Source organism: Anomaloglossus baeobatrachus, chromosome 8, assembly GCF_048569485.1.
Source record: "Anomaloglossus baeobatrachus isolate aAnoBae1 chromosome 8, aAnoBae1.hap1, whole genome shotgun sequence".
In the NCBI taxonomy this organism is placed as follows: Eukaryota; Metazoa; Chordata; class Amphibia; order Anura; family Aromobatidae; genus Anomaloglossus; species Anomaloglossus baeobatrachus.
The window spans coordinates 114544862-114565411 of NC_134360.1; the positions used below are offsets into that span (position 1 = coordinate 114544862).

A 20550-nucleotide genomic window follows, 5' to 3' on the forward strand; every position below is an offset into this window, starting at 1 on the left:
GATGATGCATGCGGTACTGGTGGGGCATGTGCGGTGATGATGCGTGCGGTAGTGCTGGGGTGTGTGCGGTGATGATGCATGCGGTAGTGCAGGGGTGTGCGGTGATGAAGCGTGCGTTGATGATGCGTGCGGTGATGATGCGTGCGGTAGTGCAGGGGTGTGCGGTGATGATGCGTGCGGAATTGCAGGGGTGTGTGGTGATGATGCGTGCGGTAGTGCCGGGGTGTGTGTGGGGACGATGGGGGCGGCAGTAGCGGTGTTTGTGCGGTAATGATGGGGTTTCTATCTCTCTCTCTCAGCATCATAAAAAAAAAAAACAAAAACAGATCCATTTTTTTACCAGATCCGTCGCATCAGTTTTTACACAATCTGAGATGGATCCGGTGCATAAGGCACAAACCGGATTGTACCTGATTGGCAAAAACTGATGTGTGAGCTTAGCCTTAAGGCCGCTTTACACACTGCGACATCGCTCAAGCGATCTCGTTGGGGTCACGGAATTTGTGATGCACATCCGGCCGCTTTAGCGATGTCGTTGCGTGTGACACCTATGAGCGATTTTGAATCGTCGTAAAAACATTTTTTTTTATTCTCGATTATCGCTGCTGCTGCGTGTCCGATGTAGTTTGCTGCTCCTGCGGTAGCACACATCACTATGTGTGACACCGCAGGAACGAGGAACCTCATCTTACCTGCGGCCGCCCGCAATGAGGAAGGAAGGAGGTGGGCGGGATGTTACATCCCGCTCATCTCCACCCCGCCGCTTCTATTGGGCGGCCGCTTAGTGACGTCGCTGTGACCCCAAACGAACCGCCCCCTTAGAAAGGAGGTGGTTCGCCGGTCACAGCGACATCGGTAGGCAGGTAAGTAGTGTGATAGGACTGAGCGATGTTGTGCGCCACGGGTAGCAATTTGCCCGTGTCGCACAACTGATGGGGGCGGGTACACACGCTAGCGATATCGGTACCGATATCGCAGCGTGTAAAGCGGCCTTTAGACAAGCTCTTGCAGAATGGTCTTCCACTTCACATCACTTTACTTCTGGTTTACGCTATTGCTGTTGGTTTTGACAGCAGGACATGCAGATGTTTCATTACTAGGTTCAGAAACTGATAGAAAATATTATTGCACAATATCTAGTAACCTGGAAATCTACAAGTTAGTACTTAGTTGAGACATGCAGGCGCACGGAAAATCACCACATCAATTCATTAGCAACAACTCATATATGATGAGAACAAAGAGGAACAGAGTCTTTAAATTCACTTAATAAAGAGCCCATACAAGCAAAATTATGAAGATATTAAATATTTTATTAGAGTGCTGTTGGGTACAAAAATATATAAAATACATATGGACCAGAGGGAGCGATGCTGAAGGGGAAAGAACCCCACGTGTCCCAGAGTGTAAAGAGGAAAAATTCCTCAACCGTGATCTTGAAGGGCTTGTAAGAGGTGACTATTAACCAAGAGCAAGGCTGCGTCACAAGATAGTGGAGACAGATATACATACAAAATGCACAAACCTTCCTAAATACAAGCAGCACAACTCACCTCCTCAAATCACTATTCAGATCACTGCACCACCGGGGTAACCACGAGGGGACCGACGTCCCAACACGTGTTTCGCGTTTAGGGTATGCTTCGTCGGGGGACGGGTAAAAAAGTGTGCAAGTACTGACCTTAAATAGGCACCCAAAGTACCTCAAGAAACCACCCACCATGAGCGCGTCATAGGAAGCCCTGAAGGCCGGACATCCGCCCAGGTTCAGCGTCCACAGAGAAGACCGGACGGAAGAAAACTTCCTGTGACGTCACCAGTATTGTTCCGGTCCCGCTGTTAAGGACGCCACCGCAGCGATGTCCGAGCAACAGGCACGCCCCATGACGCGTCTCAGAATACCACCCCCTCCCATCACCATCATCACCCCCCCCCACACACACACACAAAAAGCGCCGCCCACTACCAGGGTAGGCAAAAGCTTCTCCGTATCACCAGCCAAGGAAAAAACTCACCCCATATCCACGCGGGTATGCCCACCGCAGTGAAATCCGAAACAGCGGATAAACCCCAAAATACTTCACAAATGCATCCAGTCTTACTCCTTCAGAGGGGGAAACTGCCACCCTCCAGAGGAAAAATAAATAAGCAGAAAATTCCAAACGATCATCTATTAGCTATCCCACATCCCAGGGGGGAGCCAAATATAGTAGAAGATGTAAAGAAATCCATAGAATCCTGTCAGGCTACTACAATAGGAGAAAAATAGGGAAAGGAACAAAAACCACAATATATAAACACATAACACCTTCCCAAAAGTATATGGAAAGGCACCAGATTCCAAAATTTTCCAGTAGAAGATGTTTTTATAATAAATAATGCAAAGATTTGTCCCGTGAGAGTCCATATGACCAATTGTATATAAGATGATGTCAGCACACCGTATCTTCCTTATCCATGATGTAAAACGGAATCCAGGATGTGAATGGTCGTTTTTCATGGTGGTTACAGTCCATCCGTTCCAATGCATATATTTCCACCCGAAGGTAAGGCAGGATAATGAAGAATGAGAAGCCAAGTACAGAGTTTGCGAAGAGGGGAGGAAATTGGCAAAAACTGATGTGTGAGCTTAGCCTTAAGGCCGCTTTACACACTGCGACATCGCTCAAGCGATCTCGTTGGGGTCACGGAATTTGTGATGCACATCCGGTCGCTTTAGCGATGTCGTTGCGTGTGACACCTATGAGCGATTTTGAATCGTCGTAAAAACATTTTTTTTTATTCTCGATTATCGCTGCTGCGTGTCCGATGTAGTTTGCTGCTCCTGCGGTAGCACACATCACTATGTGTGACACCGCAGGAACGAGGAACCTCACCTTACCTGCGGCCGCCCGCAATGAGGAAGGAAGGAGGTGGGCGGGATGTTACATCCCGCTCATCTCCACCCCTCCGCTTCTATTGGGCGGCCGCTTAGTAACGTCGCTGTGACCCCAAACGGACCGCCCCCTTAGAAAGGAGGTGGTTCGCCGGTCACAGCGACATCGGTAGGCAGGTAAGTAGTGTGATGGGACTGAGCGATGTTGTGCGCCACGGGTAGCAATTTGCCCGTGTCGCACAACTGATGGGGGCGGGTACACATGCTAGCGATATCGGTACCGATATCGCAGCGTGTAAAGCGGCCTTTAGACAAGCTCTTGCAGAATGGTCTTCCACTTCACATCACTTTACTTCTGGTTTACGCTATTGCTGTTGGTTTTGACAGCAGGACATCAAGATGTTTCATTACTAGGTTTAGAAACTGATAGAAAATATTATTGCACAAAATCTAGTAACCTGGAAATCTACAAGTTAGTACTTAGCTCCAGCTTCTCTACTTATCAAGCACCCACTCTCAGAGAGCCGTAACTTTTTATTTTTCTGTGAAGCTTGCCATATAAGGGCTTGTTTTTTGCGAGACGAGTTGTTCTTTTAAATGAAATCATAAGTTTTACCCTATAGTGTACTGGAAAACAGCAAAAAATTCCAAGTGTGGAAAAACTGCAAAAAAAGTGTGATCGCACAATAGTTTTTGGGATATTTTATTCACCATGTTCACTATATGGCGAATCTGATGTGTTATTGTGATGCCTGAGGTCGGTGCGAGTTTTTAGACACCAAACATATATAGGTTTACTTGTATCTAAGGGCTTAACATTTTTTCATAAGTTTGTTCAATAAAAGTGGCGCACGTTTTGCGCCATTTTCCGAAACCTGTAGCGTTCTCATTTTTCGGGATCTATGGCTTAGTGAAAGATTATTTTTTACGTCTCTAGCTGACGTTTCTATTGGTATCATTTTTGCGCAGATACTACATTTTGATTGCCTTTTATTGCATTTTGCGCAAAACTTGCGACAACCAAAAAAACATAATTTTGGTGTTTGGAATTTTTTTGCTGCTATGCTGTTTACTGATCAAATTAATTGATTTTACAGTTTGATAGATCAGGCGTTTCTGAACGCGGCAATACCAAATATGTGTATATTTTTTATTTTGTTAACCCTTTAATTTTCAATGGGGCGAAAGGGGGGTGATTTGAACTTTTAGGTTGTTTTTGATTTTTAAAACTTTTTTTTACTTTTTTTTTATTTTACTAGTCCCCCTAGGGGGCTATATAGATCAACAAGCCGATCGCTCTGCCCTAGCTGTAGATCTCAGCTACAGAGCCGAGATCTGCAGATATGCTGCTTTACTCTCCGTGCTGGCCCTATCCCGGCACTGAGAGAAAGTGACTCATGTTAGCTACAGGCGTGATCACATGACCCTGTGCTACCATGGCATCCACCGAAAGTCACGTGATCACGCACGTGACTTCCGGTGGGGGCGGCGGTAAGTGAAAGTAATGGCCGCGCTCATATACATCTCGCTGTCAGACTTTGGTAGCGAGATGTAAGGGGTTAAAAGTTGCGGGTAGAATGCAATTCCACTCGTAACAAGCAGGCACACATGTCAGCTGTTGAAAACAGGTGATATGTGTGCGGATCGCCGCGACCTGCCCACGGCAGGGGGCATGGATTAACCTCACACTATCCATGACGGATACATACGTCATTGGTCGTGAAGGGGTTAAGCCCAATCTTTAACCCCTTAACATCAGCTGTAATTTTGCCATTCATAATAAAGTAATTTCTTCTGCATTACAAGAGTCGTATCTTTTTTAGTGAAGGGAGGACTCACTGAAAACCAGGACCAATGGACCTAACCAGATAAACAAAAAATACAGTTCTGGTCCGGAATTGATCAACGGCTATCTGGCAGGATGCTAGTCCCCATATGGGACCTATAAGTCTATGAGGACCAGAATCTGGCAATTAAAAATGGTGGTAGAAGGGATAGGGGAATTGGAGCAAGTGCTTCATACTTAGTGAGTCTCCTGCGCGGCTGTAACTACTCCCTTGGCCACTCATTCTTCTTCCGGGGCCGTTCATTATTGCTCATCTATATTCACTGCTCTTCTGCCCACCAGCAGTCCTGACGTCTGTGATTGGTTGCAGTGAGCTTGTGTGGCAGCATCTGACTGCAACCAATCACAGGCGCTGTTTGTGATTCACTGTAAATTGGAGTAAAAATAAATAAATAAAGTTATGTAGGTTCCCCCATATTATGATACCCAACACAGATAAAGCATACAGCTACAGGCTGCAGTCCCCAGCTGTGCATTTATCTTGGCTGTATATCAATATAAGAGGAACCAAATGCGGCTTTTTTTTTTTTTTAAATAAATCATTTAAAAAAACAGCATGTAGTCCCCCCAATTTTGATATCCAGCCATGATAAAGCAGAGAGCCGGGGGCTGGTATTCTCAGTCTGGGGAGACCTGTGCTTATTGGGCACCCCCCAGCCTAAAAATAGCAGCCACACGAAATTGCCGCAACCATTTAATTGGTGTGGTGGCAATTGGGGTAATATGTGGTTAATGTCAGCTCACAACTGCCACTAGGCTCTAGATTAGTAATGGGGGCCATCTATGACATCCCCCATTACTAATCTGTAAGTGAAATGAACCTCCAGCTGTGACCGGAAAAAATACCTGAGCTATGTCACCAGTGATCGCATGGCTCACTCAGTCTCTGTCTGAAGCTCATAAGTCGGCACAAATCTGACATAAGATGTGGCAATACTTTGTTGCCCATACCCCATGATTTCCACATGGCGGGACACCAAATTTCCCAACTTAAATTCCAGGTTATTGACCATGTTGATGTCATGCGTAGAGGAGGAAATAGGGTCAAGAGGTTGCTTGACAGGGAGGCTTGGTGGATTCACACCTTAGGCACATTAGAACCCCACGGACTTAACCGTAAATACGAGACATCTTTTTAGGTCATGTACATTTTTTCCTAAATTTCTGTATTTTAGTTAGTTATGATGTACAGGATTGATATTTATACGCCTGTATGCGATTTAATTCCCATCCTTTTCATAGGATGTTATCCTCTTTGAATTATTTATCTATATAATCCATATGCTTTCTTGCTTACTGATTATTATCTATATTAATGTATGTGCCTTTTTAGAACAAAAAATTTTTTTCATGGGTAACTGTGATTACACATGCCATTTCCTATGACATTGTTAACATAAAGATTCTGATGTAATCCTATATACTAATGTGATTCATTTGGGAGTTTTAGTGTGCCGAGGTTATCCTCTACTATTATCTATTATTTACCTCTGAGCACCTTTATACCAGTGTAGCAGAGCTTCCTCTACAGTGAAGCTCATAGTCGACGGTCATTGTTCTATCGCTGTGCGTTCAGATGTAGCAGAGTTGGAATCGTTGTAGGATATTGTGTGGAATATGTTAGACATGCAGAGGTATTTTGGGGGGCTAATAAAGTGGTGAAAGAGGGTGCTTTTTTGTCTTTTATTTCAAATAAAAAAAAATTCAGTCAGCACACGACTGGGGCCTGCAGCCTATAGCCCTAAGCTTATCTGTGCTTGCTATAATCTACCCCACTTTTTTAAATTTATTTATTTATTTATTTTTACTCCAATCTACAGTGACCGCAGACAGTGCCTGTGCTGTGATTGGTTGAAGTCAGACGCTGTCACACAGGCTGGGGGTGAGTCTGACTGCAACCAATCACAAATGCCAGGATGGCTGGTGGGCAGACAAAGCAGTGTATTTGGATGAGCAATATTGAGCAGTCCCAGAAGAAGAATGAACTGCCGCAGGAGCAGTTACTGCCACGCCAGAGACTCAGTAAGTATGAAGCGTTTGCTTCATTCTTGTTTTCTTAATTTTTTATTTATATCCCAAGTTGCTGGACCCGGATCATTGGCTGGAATTTCCTGAGAATTCCGGGTCCGGTGCTCAGGTAGGTTGGAAACTGCGCAGATCTTTTACACTCCAGGTTCGCTAATCTTTTGTAATTTTTTGCTGCTGTAGCCACGACGGCTTAGTTTTTTCAGGATTACGTTTAGTTGTAATAGCATGAAGCAGAGATGTTAAGGGGAATCTGTTACAATGTTTAACCTATCTAAACCATTAATATGGTCATATGGGTCATAATAAACTGATGAAAAAATGATACCGGTATGTTTTACATCAGATGCCTTGTTGCTGAGAAACTATCTCTTATCAGTTAATGTAAATGAGCTCTTCCAGGCTGTATTTTCAGGATGTTTTCAGTCCTTCACACTTTATCTGAATATATCTCACCTTCCTTCAGCAGTACTCTGTTTCTTTGACATCGGCTGCTTGAGAGGAAATCTCATGTGTACGCATAAAAGTTCTCTTCTTTCCTTCGCAGTGTTCCATCCTTTTATGGGCATAGGCATCTTCAGGACCATACATAGAAATCATGGGACCTCATAGCAAGGCCCCCACCCTCATTATTGGGCCCCCACCCCTCAAAAAAAAAGAAAAAAAAAAGATTCGGCTTGATGAGGTCACAGAGGAGCAAATCTCACAACTTTTCAGCCCTTAGAAAGTCATTTTCTTCATTGATGCCCCAAGATTCCCCTTTAATTGCACACTCAGGGTGAGAACGCACTTTGATTTTTACCTGCTTTTTACCTGCTTTTTTGCTGCTTTTTCAACTGCAGCGTTTAATGCCAAAATGGTTGTGTTCTGCTTTTCAAGCAAAGTCTATGGGAATTTGGTTTTCTAAAGCGCACTTTGCAGTTCAAAAAGGTGCCTTTTTGTGGCAGAAATTTGGGCAAAAACACAGCTTTGCAGTTCAAAACTCAAATGGCAAAAACAATTGACATGTCAATTGAAAACCAAATTCCCATAGACTTTGCTTGAAAAGCAGAACACAACCATTTTGGCATTAAACGCTGCAGTTGAAAAAGCAGCAAAAAAGCAGGTAAAAAGCAGGTAAAAAGCAAAGTGTGTTCTTACCCTTAAAGTATGATGGTAACAAAAATGATGCAAAAAAATAATATATGACACCTCCACAGTTAATTCCTCCACATGCACAGCATGATAACCCAACTGTACACTACCATTCTTAACTACCTGGCAAAGTATGATAACCCCAACATAGTATGATCCCAACTGTGACCCACACACATACTTCCGTGCAGTATAATGGGCCTATATTGGAATATGTTTAGTGCAAGAACTCAATTCCTGTCTGTGAGTGTTTATTTGCTAGATTTGTATGCTGTTAATAAAGTTATTGTAAAAAAAACTCCAGAAGAACAGGAAGAGGATGTGACTGTCTGGCCTACATTAGCCAAGGCAATTACATAAGTCAACAAGAGTCTTGTAAAAACAATGAGGGATTATCCCCCATCTATAAACAAACTGTCTTCATGTCTGGCTGAATTTTAAGAAAGTTAACCAGCCAGGGAAGGAGCCAGGGAAGGAGCCAGGGAAGGAGTCTTGCGAGGATAATTTGCATATTCCCAGTGCCTTCTGGGATAAGTGAAGAGTCACCGCGAGCTCAAGGAGAACCGGGTTTTGGCCGTTACAGCCGGACGGAAGACTTCTGAATTTTAGCCTGTCTTCTTCATTGCGAGCGTGAGTGAGCAAAGTGTGAGCAAAAGTAAGTGTGAGTAGAATTGTTTGTATTTAGTTGTTTAATTACTTAACATTTGTTTAGTGCTATCCCCATTAGAAAATGTGCTCCACTATTGCTAATGCGATCCAGTGTACATCTTGTCTCATGTATGCAGTCCTTGAAAAGCCGTTCGAGGGTGCATACTGTTGTTCGAGATGTGCGCAAGTTGCACATTTGGAAGCCCAGATACTGGATCTAAATGAGCAGCTGGCAACTCAGAGATGCGTTAGCAATATGGAAAGGAGTTTGCTGCTCACTGAGCAGCAGCTTGCTGGGTCAGATGTGGGGGAGGATCGTAGTAGGGAGCGGCAGGACGGTGAGGTAGGTAGCTGGGTGACAGTTAGAAAGGGGGGTAAAGGGAAAAGTGCTAGGAAGGCTAGTCCTGAACTGACACACCCCAATAGGTTTGCAAACTTGGCAGATGAGGGGGATGTCATTACAGGGGTAGCATTGCTGCAGCAAGGCATGACCTCTGAATGCCAGAGGAGTGTCTGCTCCAGTAAGGGGGGGAATAGGAGTGCAGGGCAGGCAAGACAGGTACTGGTAGTGGGGGACTCAATTATTAGGGGGACAGATAGGGCAATCTGTCACAAAGACAGGGATCGCCAAACAGTGTGTTGTCTTCCTGGCGCTCGAGTTCGGCACATCGCTGATCGGGTTGACAGATTACTGGGAGGGGCTGGGGAGGACCCAGCGGTCATTGTACACATTGGCACAAATGACAAAGTTAGAGGTAGGTGGAAGGTCCTTAAAGATGATTTCAGGGAATTAGGTTGTAAGCTTAAAGCATGGACCTCCAAGGTGGTATTTTCGGAAATACTACCTGTGCCACGAGCCACACTAGAGAGGCAAAGGGAGATCAGGGAGGTTAACAGGTGGCTCAGGAATTGGTGTAGGAAAGAGGGTTTTGGGTTCCTGGAGAATTGGGCCGACTTTTCAGTTGGCTACAGATTCTATGCTAGGGATGGGCTGCATCTTAATGGGGAGGGTGCAGCTCTGCTGGGGCAGAAAATGGCTAGAAGGTTGGAGGAGTGTTTAAACTAGGAATGGGGGGCGAGGGTATTCACTTTATAGAAGGGGAATGTAGTGCAGATAGTGACCAGGGCACAAGTATTGAAATTGGGGGTGGTACGGGGGGAAGGGTTAGGACAGTTAATACAGTAAGCAGGAATACAGGTACAGAGTCATACGTAACGTGCATGTACACTAATGCCCGAAGCCTCACAAATAAGGTGGAGGAATTAGAATTAATATTGTTGGAAGAAAATTATGATATAGTGGGGATATCAGAGACATGGCTGGATGAGAGCTATGACTGGGCTGTTAATTTACAGGGTTATAGCCAATTCAGGAATGACCGTACAAATAAGCGAGGGGGAGGTGTGTGTCTATATGTAAAATCATCCTTAAAACCCATCCTGCGTGACAAAATATGTGAGGGTACTGAGAATGTAGAGTCCCTATGGGTGGAGATAAGGGGGGGGAGAATGAATAATAAAATACTGATAGGGGTGTGTTATAAGATGCCGAATATTATGGAAGAGGTTGAGAATCTCCTCATAAAGCAAATTGATAAAGCAGCGAGTCTCGGAGAGGTAATTATTATGGGGGACTTTAACTATCCTGATATAAATTGGGGAACAGAAACTTGCAGTTCCAGCAAAGGAAATAGATTTTTGATAACAATGAAAGATAATTACCTTTCACAAATGGTACATGACCCCACAAGAGGGGGAGCACTACTAGACATTGTACTAACCAATAGGCCAGACCGCATATCAAATATACAAGTTGGGGGTTACTTGGGGAATAGTGATCACAAAATAATAAGTTTTCATGTATTCTTTAGTAAGATGTATAGTAGAGGGGCTACAAGGACACTAAACTTCAGGAAAGCAAATTTTAAACAGTTGAGAGATGATCTTAGTGCAATAAACTGGGATGATGTACTAAGTAATAAAAGTACACAAAGCAAATGGGAGACTTTTATGAGCATCCTGAATAGGGCTTGTGCAGAAAATATACCCTATGGGAACAAACATGCTAGAAATAGGAAGAAACCCCTATGGCTAAATAGAGCTGTAAGGGAAGCAATAAAAGAAAAACAGACAGCCTTAAAAGAATTAAAGAGGGTAGGTAGTGATGAGGCATTATATAATTATAGAAAATTAAATAAAATATGTAAAAAGCAAATTAAGTTAGCTAAGTTTGAGACAGAGAGACTCATTGCAAGAGAAAGTAAAAATAATCCTAAAATATTCTTTAACTACATAAACAGTAAAAAACTGAAAAGCGATAGTGTTGGCCCCCTTAAAAATAGTCTTGGTGAAATGGTGGAAGGGGATGAGGGTAAAGCCAACCTGCTGAATGACTTTTTTTCTATGGTTTTTATACAAGAAAATGCCATGGCAGATGACATGACCAGTGATGCCATAAATTCACCCTTGAATATTACCTGCTTAACCCAGCAGGAAGTACGCCGCCGCCTCGAAATCACTAAGGTTGACAAATCTCCGGGCCCGGATGGCATACACCCCAGAGTACTACAGGAATTGAGTTCCGTGATAGATAGACCATTATTTTTAATCTTCACAGATTCCTTAATAACAGGGTCAGTACCGCAGGACTGGCGCATAGCAAATGTGGTGCCAATATTCAAAAAGGGGGCAAAAACTGAGCCGGGAAATTATAGGCCGGTAAGTTTAACCTCTACGGTTGGTAAAATCCTTGAGGGGTTCTTGAGAGATGCTATACTGGAGTATCTCAAGAAAAATAACCTTATGACAGAGTATCAACATGGGTTTACGAGGGATCGATCCTGTCAAACTAATTTGATCAGCTTCTATGAAGAGGTAAGTTCAAGCCTGGACCAGGGAAATGCAGTGGATGTTGTGTATATGGACTTTTCAAAAGCTTTTGATACGGTGCCACACAAAAGGTTGGTACATAAAATGAGAATAATGGGGATAGGGGAAAATATGTGTAACTGGGTTAAAAACTGGCTCAGTGATAGGAAACAAAGGGTGGTTATTAATGGTACATACTCGGACTGGGTCTCAGTTCATAGTGGGGTACCACAGGGGTCAGTATTGGGCCCGCTTCTTTTCAACATATTTATTAATGACCTTGTTGGGGGCATGCGGAGTAGAATTTCAATATTTGCAGATGATACTAAACTCTGCAGGGTAATCAATACAGAGGAGGATAAGTTTATATTACAGGGAGATTTATGTAAATTGGAGAATTGGGCTGAGAAGTGGCAATTGAAGTTTAATGTAGATAAATGTAAGGTCATGCACTTGGGTAGAGGAAATAAAATGTATGATTATGTACTTAATTGTAGAACACTGGGTAAAACACGCACAGAAAAAGACTTGGGTGTATGGGTGGATGGTAAACTTCACTTTAGTGGACAGTGCCAGGCAACTGCTGCCAGGGCTAATAAAATAATGGGATGTATTAAAAGAGGTATAAGTGTTCATGAAAAAAATATAGTTCTACCTCTGTACAAGTCACTAGTGCGACCGCACTTAGAATACTGTGTACAATTCTGGTCACCGATATATAAGAAGGACATAGCTGAACTGGAAAGGGTGCAGAAAAGAGCGACCAAGATTATTAGAGGAATGGGTGGGCTGCAATACCAAGACAGGTTATTAAACTTGGGGTTATTTAGTTTGGAAAAAGGAAGGCTTAGGGGGGATCTAATCACAATGTATAAATATATGAGGGGTCAGTACAGAGACCTTTCCAAAGATCTTTTTACACCTAGGCCTGCGACTGGAACACGGGGGCATCCGCTACGTCTTGAGGAAAGAAGGTTTAATCATAATCACAGACGAGGATTCTTTACTGTACGAGCAGTGAGATTATGGAACTCTCTGCCGCATGGTGTTGTAATGAGTGATTCACTACTAACATTTAAGCAGAGCCTGGACGCCTTTCTTGAAAAATGTAATATTACCAGTTATGTATATTAGATTTTATGACAGGGTGTTGATCCAGGGAACTAGTCTGATTGCCGGATGTGGAGTCAGGAAGGAAATTTTTTCCCCATTGGAACTTGTTTGTCACATTGGGTTTTTTTTTTTTTTTTGCCTTCCTCTGGATCAACATGTTAGGCTACGGGTTGAACTAGATGGACTTAGAGTCTCCCTTCAACCTTAAAAACTATGATACTATGATACTATGATACTATGATACTATGAACCCATGCTAGGCACTTAGAGTCCATGTCATCACAACCACATCATACCCAGCTATGCCGCTCGCCACACTACTATACTTTCTGAGGACCCTCTGCACGGACACTAATGAAGGTCTTTTGGCAAAAAAACCTGTGTATGTGTTGGTTGTCGCGGGCGGCGCGCTCACCACGCTTGGGTCCGGTGCTGCTGCTACTGCTGCTTGGTGACTCGAGCGGTGGGCCGGATTCGGGGACTCAAGCGGCGCTCCTCGCCCGTGAGTGAAAGGGGTGGTTTGTTGGTGTTTGGGATGTCGGTTGTGACGCCACCCACGGTGTGTGGTGAGGTTGGGGCACCACCGCTGCTCTGTACGGGGATCCCGGGAGCGATGACAGGGAGCAGCTGGGATGTTTCTCTCCCCTCCGTGGGTAGGGGGATTTTGGTAGTCCCGGGACCCGGAGTTGTTGTCTGTAAGGTGGGTTGCGGGGCTTGGCCAGGTGCAGGGTCGCGGGGCAGCGCAGTGCCAGACGGCACGGTGGTACTTACTCAGCCAGTAACGTACACGGAGTCTCTGGTAAAACAAACGGCTGGATGGACGGGTTCCACAGACGGCTGCGACGGTCACTCCCGGTAGGTTGGCGGTAACTGTCTCTCCCTGCACCGGTGTTATGTTCTCGGCCCCGATGGCTTCCCACCGGTAACCCGCTCCCCAGCGGTATATTTGCCGGAGGAGCCCCTTTTGCCCGCAGGCGCTGGCCCTGGGAACTCTAGCTGTGGCGGTAGCTGTATTTCCCTTCACGGTTGAGCGGTTGCCTTCAGTCGGGTCTTTACTGCTGGGAATCCCCGGAGGTTCCCGTCGCTGACGGATTTGACCGGTTTAACGGCAGCTCCAAGCCTGGTCGGGGTCCGTAGGCCCTGCCAGATGGTGCTGGCTTCTCTTCGCTCCCCGATCCAGTACCGGCGGGCCACCGCCCATCCCCGGTTCTTACGGTTGTGCATCAATCGGCCTCTCCTGCAGACGGTCACCACCGTCTGCCAACCCTGCTCTCAGGTGCCCGGGCCACGTACCCGGACACGGTCAGTCTGCTCCTCTACTACCACTTACTCCTTCCACTTTCCCTCACTTCACTTCACTCTCTCCTTTTTCCCACCTCCAGGACTGTGAACTCCTCAGTGGGTGGAGTCAACCGCCTGGCTCCACCCCACCTGGTGTAGACATCAGCCCCTGGAGGGAGGCAACAGGGATTTGTGTCTGACTTTGATGTTCCTAACCGGGGTGTGGGGTGTGTTGTTGCAGTACCTGTGACGTCCTGGCTTGTCCAGGGTGCCACATTCCCCCTTGGTTAAACGCAGACCGTCCGCGGGCTGCCTGTCCATCACCGGTTTTATTTTCTTAATTCTGTAGAAAAGTAGAAAACATATAAAACACAAGCATTTTATAAAACTTCCCTTACGGGAGGCACTTCCTTAAACGTTACTAACATTTTTATTAACGGTAACGGCTTCCGCTCTTCCCCCGCCCAAACAACCTGGCCCTGATGTTGCCCCTAAGAAAACGGGCAGCACCCCTTGCCCCAGTCCAGAACCAAATTGCCCGAGCGGGTACGGTCTCTTTCAGGGGACCCGCGGCCATGGGGACCCCTGAACCCCCCGGAGGATTGCCACCGGTTACGGTAGTGGCGGACCTGGGGCATCCATTTCCTCCAGGCCCATCCTCCCAAATCAGCCTCTCCGGAGGCGGTCACGGTAACAAGCCAACATTTTATTTACATGCCACAAGTTTGTGGTTGCCCTGCAAGTTCTCGGGCTTGTCCGTAAGTAGTTCCTTACGCAACGGTTGCAGAAGGTCCCTACGGGGACTAGCTGCCGGCAACGGCCGGTTCAATCACGGTGCAATCAGGTAAACAACTGTTCATTCCTTTTCTTATCATTCAGTTAAATTCTTATACATTCAACAACATCACACCCCTAATTGTTAGTCTCCCTGTACCTAAGCGGGGGTCGACCTAGGTTGGGACGTGTGGACCTACGGGGGCCAAGGTTGGTGGTGGTAGGCAGTGGGGCAGAGGACACAGCTAGTTCCTCCCCCCGGCTATCGTTTGGGGCAGGCAGAGGCATAGGGGAGCTGGGTACAGGCACATCCCTGGGCGCTGGGGCATTAACAGCCACTTCCATCTCTTTTTTCCTCCACGGGTTGTGGGAACAGTATTACTGGAAGGATCACTGCGCCGTTCTGTGTAGGCCAATCGGCCGGGAAATCGCCCATCATGGTGTGGATTACCCCTTTCTCCTTCTTCTCAGCCGGTTCGGTGGCCGGGGCTTCAGTTGCAGTCCTCAATGGTGGGGGACACCTCTTCAGGTGATCTCGGGAAACCGTGGCCAAAGTCTTCCCCTGGTCACGGCTGATCTGGTAGGCCTTCCATTCTCCCAATTGGTGGGTTGTATTACATACGGGGCCTCCTCCCATTGATCGTCTAGCTTATGGGCCCTTCGCTTTCGCTTCAAGACGACATCTCCGGGCAGAAAAAGACCTGCAGGCGCCTTTTTGTTGAAGCACTGCTCCTGCTGCTTCCGACTCTGGCACAAATTCTTTTCCACATAGTCCTGGACCTGTCGGTACTGTGCTCTTCGTCGGGTGTCCCACCCTGCGGTCGAAGGGAGCGCTACCGGGGCCTCCAACCCCATCTCTAGGTCCACTGGCAGTCGACCGGGCCGAGCTCTCATCAGGTACGCCGGTGTGCACTTCGTAGAGCTGGAAGGGATGTTGTTGTACATATCGACCAGGTCGGGTAGTTTCTCTGGCCATAGGTTCCGCTCCTCCAGCGGCAACGTCTTGAGGAGGTTCAGGACCAAGTGGTTCATCTTTTCGCACATGCCATTGGTTTGGGCGTGGTAAGGCGTGGTCCGAATTTTCTTGCAACCGTACAACTGGCAGAATTCTTGGAACACCTCCGCTTCAAAGTCCGGGCCCTGGTCGGTAAGCACCTTCTCTGGGTATCCATGCGGCCGACAGAAATAGGTCTGGAATGCTCTAGCGGCGGTACGGCCGGTCAGGTCCTTGACTGGGACAACCACCATAAATCTTGAATAGTGGTCCACAATGGTCAGGGCATAAGTATACCCACTTCGGCTAGGGGTGAGCTTCACATGGTCGAGGGCCACCAGCTCCAGCGGTTGATGCGTAACGATTGGGCGTAGAGGGGCCTTCTGGCTGGCCTCATCCCTTCTTCTCAGTGCGCAGGGGCTGCATTCTCGGCACCAGGCCTCCACAGATTCCCGCATCCCACTCCAATAGAACCGCTCCCTTAACAGCATTTCCAGCTTCTTCCACCCAAAGTGTCCGGCACCGTCATGGTATGCCTGTAGGACAGTGGGCACGTTAGCCTGAGGAATCACCAGCTGGCGAATCTTCTCGTGGGTCTTCGGATTGATCAACTCCCGATACAGCTTCCCTTGGTGCAGGTATAGCCAGGTTCGTTCCCGCCACAAGCGTTGGGCTTCGGCAGGGGCAGCAGGGTCCATCCCAGCAGAGCCCTGTTCCACCTAGGTCTTGACCAAACAGACAGCGGGTGCCTGATCCTGAGCTTCTTGCCACCCCTGACTGGGCAGTGGGTCCAGGTTCACCTGTTGTTGATGGACAAGCAACTTCTCAACTGGCGGCCGGTGAAACGCAGGCAACTCGATCTCTTCGAGGTCATCATCATCCAGCCCCTCTTCCGACAGGTGGGGCATCCGAGAGAGTGCATCGGCATTAGCATTTGTACGGCCGGCCCGGTATTTGATGGTGAAGTCGTAATTGGCCAGCCTGGCCACCCACCGCTGCTCCAATGCACCCAGCTTGGCTGTATCCAGATGGGTTAATGGGTTATTGTCCGTGTAAGCGGAGAACTTGGCCGATGCTAGGTAATGGCGGAACAGCTCGGTGATAGCCCACACCAGTGCTAGAAGCTCGAGCTTGAAGGAGCTGTAATTCTCAGGATTCCTTTCTGTAGGTCGGAGTTTTCGGCTGGCATAAGCAATCACCCTTTCCCTGCCGTCTTGATTCTGGGCCAATACTGCCCCCAAGCCCACATTGCTGGCATCGGTATAAAGGATGAATGGGAGGCTGTAGTCGGGGTGCGCTAGGATTTCTTCCCCGGTCAACGCCGCCTTCAGTTGGTGGAAGGACTGTTCGTGCTTTTCCTCCCACGCCAACGGAGTCCCAGTAGGCCTACCACCCTTGGTCTGTCCCACGAGGAGGTCTTGCATGGGGGCAGCCATTTTCGTGTATCTTTTGATGAAGCGGCGGTAGTAGCCCACCAGGCCCAGGAACTGTCTCACCTCCCTCACCGTAGTCGGTCTCGGCCAGTCCTGTATGGCAGTGATCTTTTCCGGGTCTGGGGCGACGCCTTCCGCGCCCCCCACATGTCCGAGGTACTGTACCCTGGGCTTCAACAGGTGACACTTGGAGGGTTTCAATTTCATCCCATACTTGGCAAAGGATGCGAACACCTCAGCTAGGTGCTCTAGGTGGGCTTCATACGTCTGTTAGTACACGATTACCTCGTCCAGGTACAGCAAGACAGTCTCAAAATTCAGATGTCCCAAACAGCATTCCATCAGCCGTTGGAAGGTTCCAGGGGCGTTGCACAGCCCAAACGGCATGCTGTTGAACTCACAGAGCCCCATGGGGGTAGAGAAGGCGGTCTTTTCACGGTCTTCGGGTGCCACGGCCACCTGCCAGTATCCGCTGGTGAGGTCAGGAGAAGTAGTTAGCGGTTCTCAGCGTGGCTAGAGATTCTTCAATACGGGGCAGAGGATAGGCATCTTTATGCGTTATCTGGTTGATCTTCCGGTAATCCGCACACATCCTCATTGTGCCATCCTTTTTCTTGACCAGCACCAGCAGAGCCGCCCAGGGACTGCAGCTATCTCGAATAACCCCCGCCTCTTTCATGTTTTTCAACATGTCTTTGGTGCATTGATAATGTGCGGGTGGGATAGGTCTATACCTCTCTTTAATAGGGGGGTGCCTGCCGGTGGGTATGTAGTGCTGGACCCCTTTAATCTGGCCAAAGTCTAGCGGGTGTTTGCTGAAAACTTGCTCGTATTCTTGCACTACCCGGTATACCCCGTCCCTGTGATGTGTGGGGGTATTGTCAGTGCCTACATGCAGCTCTCGACACAACTCACCTAACTGTGCAAGGGGCGTGTGGCGACTGGCGGAGGGCGAGGAGGTCGGGGAGCCTGCTTCTTGGATGGTGTGGGGATCCAGGGTTAGCAGCTTGGCGAGGGTGGCGTACCGGGGAAGCCTAACCTCCTCCTCCCCACAATTTAATACTCTCACAGGCACTCTCCCCTTCTTAACGTCTACCACTCCCCGGGCGGCCATTACGGTGGGCCAGTGTTCGGAGGGCATGGGCTCTACCATGGCTGGGTAATCACGTCCCTGGGGACCTACCGCTGCCCTACACCAGATCATCATTTCGCTCCGGGGAGGCACAGTTAAAGGGGCCACATCCATCACTCTCACTCCCCCAATCTCTCCTCCTGCAGAGTTCACTTGCTGCCGGTACATTAAGGCCCGAATCTCTCGCTGCACCGCCCTCTGTCGACCTCCCGCTGCGGTGGCGGCCAGCTGTTGTAGTAGGGTCAGCACCTCACTCATGCAATGCTCCATTACATTTGTTCCTAGCACCACCTTTGGGTCATGGTCATGATCGCTGGGGTCATACCTTATCACAACCATCCCTTGGTGTTGTAGCTCAGTCCGCCCCACAGTCATAGCCACATGTTTGTACCCCACTTGGGTCAAGGGGAGGCCATCAGTGGCGATCAATGTCATGCTGCCGTCTGGAGGGGCAAGTTCATCCTCCCCCAATACCGCTGATACAGTGTATATGGCATCGTGGTTACCTGAGATCCTGTGTCCAGGAGCGCCATCAGCGGGACACCGTCCACAGCCAGAGGGATGATGGGGCGGGCCCCGATGAACCGGTCCCGCCAGTCGGGGGGGCCACTGGGTTCTACTCCTGAGGATTGGCCCTTGGCCCCAGGGGTTGTTCGTTTAACGGACACCGTCGGGAGTAGTGACCGGGCTTGCTGCACTTGTAACAGATCGGGGGTCCATACTGTGGGTCAGTAGCCCTTCTCCGCTGCATCCAGGGGACATCTTCTGGGCGGTTGGCGAGCTGTACCCCCCCAGGGGCCTGGACCTCATTGAAGGCTGCAGTGCGGCGAGGATCTTGGCGAGGTCTCCATCCATACGATGGACTTGGGCAGCCAGTTCCTCCATCATTCCGCCAGAATTCGCAGGCGCTGCAGAAGTTGGGGGAGAAGGGGCTACCACGATGGGAGCCATCTCAGCCGACCACGGGGCCGCTCCAGGGACATCGGACGCCAGGGGCTGCAGAGCCCTAATGGCCCGTTCTTTCAACATGGCAAAGTCCACATCAGGGTGCTCTAAGGCCCACAGCCGCAGCTGTTTGCGGTCCTCCGGGGATCTCATCCCCTGCACGAACTGCTCTACCAGCGTTTTGTTACTGTCAGCATCATTGATGGTATCCACCCGTTTCAGCGTCCGGAGAGAAGTTTGCAGACGCAGGGCATAGTCTCTGATACTGTCGGTATGTCGCTGTCGGCATTAGTAAAACTACATTCGCAGCTCAGCTCCGGTGCGAGTTTCAAAGGCAATCTGTAGCTTTTCGAAGATAGTGGCCACGGAGGACCGGTCCCCCTCGGCCCAGGTCTCCATGTCCTGCTCAGCTGCGCCAGTTAGCTGCCCTAGCACCACTGCTGCACGCTGCTTATCAGTCAGGGGTTACAGTTCTAAGAGCGGGCTAAGCTTCTTCCGGAAGACCTGCAAGGTATCAGGTTTCCCGTCGTACTGCGGCAGCCAGGTAGCTCTGGGCACATAGGGCAAGGAGAACGGCATCACCTGAGCAAGGGCGGGGGCCGCGGCCCCTCCCGCTCCTGCGGCCAGAGCACGGCCGGGCCCATTTCCATTTACCGGCACGTCTGCGGCTACGTCCACCGCTCCTCCAGCGGCTCCGTCGGGCGCAGACATCTTGTTTCCGTCCCCTCTTGGTTTCTTTTCAGCACCTCCTCTTCAGGGGCGGAGCTTTGGCTTTCACGCCTCCACTGCTCGGGAAGACGCTCGAGCGGGGACTTTTCGCGCCCAAGATGGCGGCTTCGAAAATTTTTGTCCGGACACCTCCGGCGGGACACAAGGCGCACTTCTACCAGGCGGTAGAACGGTAGGATCCTGTTCGTGACGCCAAGTTGTCGCGGGCGGCGGGGCGCTGTGCTCACCATGCTCGGGTCCGGCGCTGCTGCTACTGCTGCTCGGTGGCTCGAGCGGTGGGCCGGACCCGGGGACTCGAGCGGCGCTCCTCGCCCGTGAGTGAAAGGGGTGGTTTGTTGGTGTTTGGGATGTCGGTTGTGACGCCACCCACAGTGTGTGGTGAGGTTGGGGCACCACCGCTGCTCTGTACGGGGATCCCGGGAGCGATGACAGGGAGCAGATGGGATGTTTCTCTCCCCTCCGTGGGTAGGGGGATTTTGGTAGTCCCGGGGCCCGGAGTTGTTGTCTGTAAGGTGGGTTGTGGGGCTTGGCCAGGTGCAGGGTCGCGGGGCAGCGCAGTGCCAGACGGCATGGTGGTACTTACTCAGCCAGTAACGTACACGGAGTCTCTGGTAAAACAAACGGCTGGATGGACGGGTTCCACAGACGGCTGCGTCGGTCACTCCCGGTAGGTTGGTGGTAACTGTCTCTCCCTGCACCGGTGTTATGTTCTCGGCCCCGATGGCTTCCCACCGGTAACCCGCTCCCCAGCGT

The 20550-nt window shown here is 48.9% G+C and overlaps 1 protein-coding gene across 7 annotated transcripts in view; it reads left to right on the forward strand.

Annotated features, from left to right (window-relative positions):
* The window catches only part of PDE4DIP (phosphodiesterase 4D interacting protein), a 1984767-nt gene that overhangs the window by 1760472 nt on the left and 203745 nt on the right, over positions 1 to 20550 (forward strand). The gene's annotated exons all lie outside the window — the stretch shown is intronic.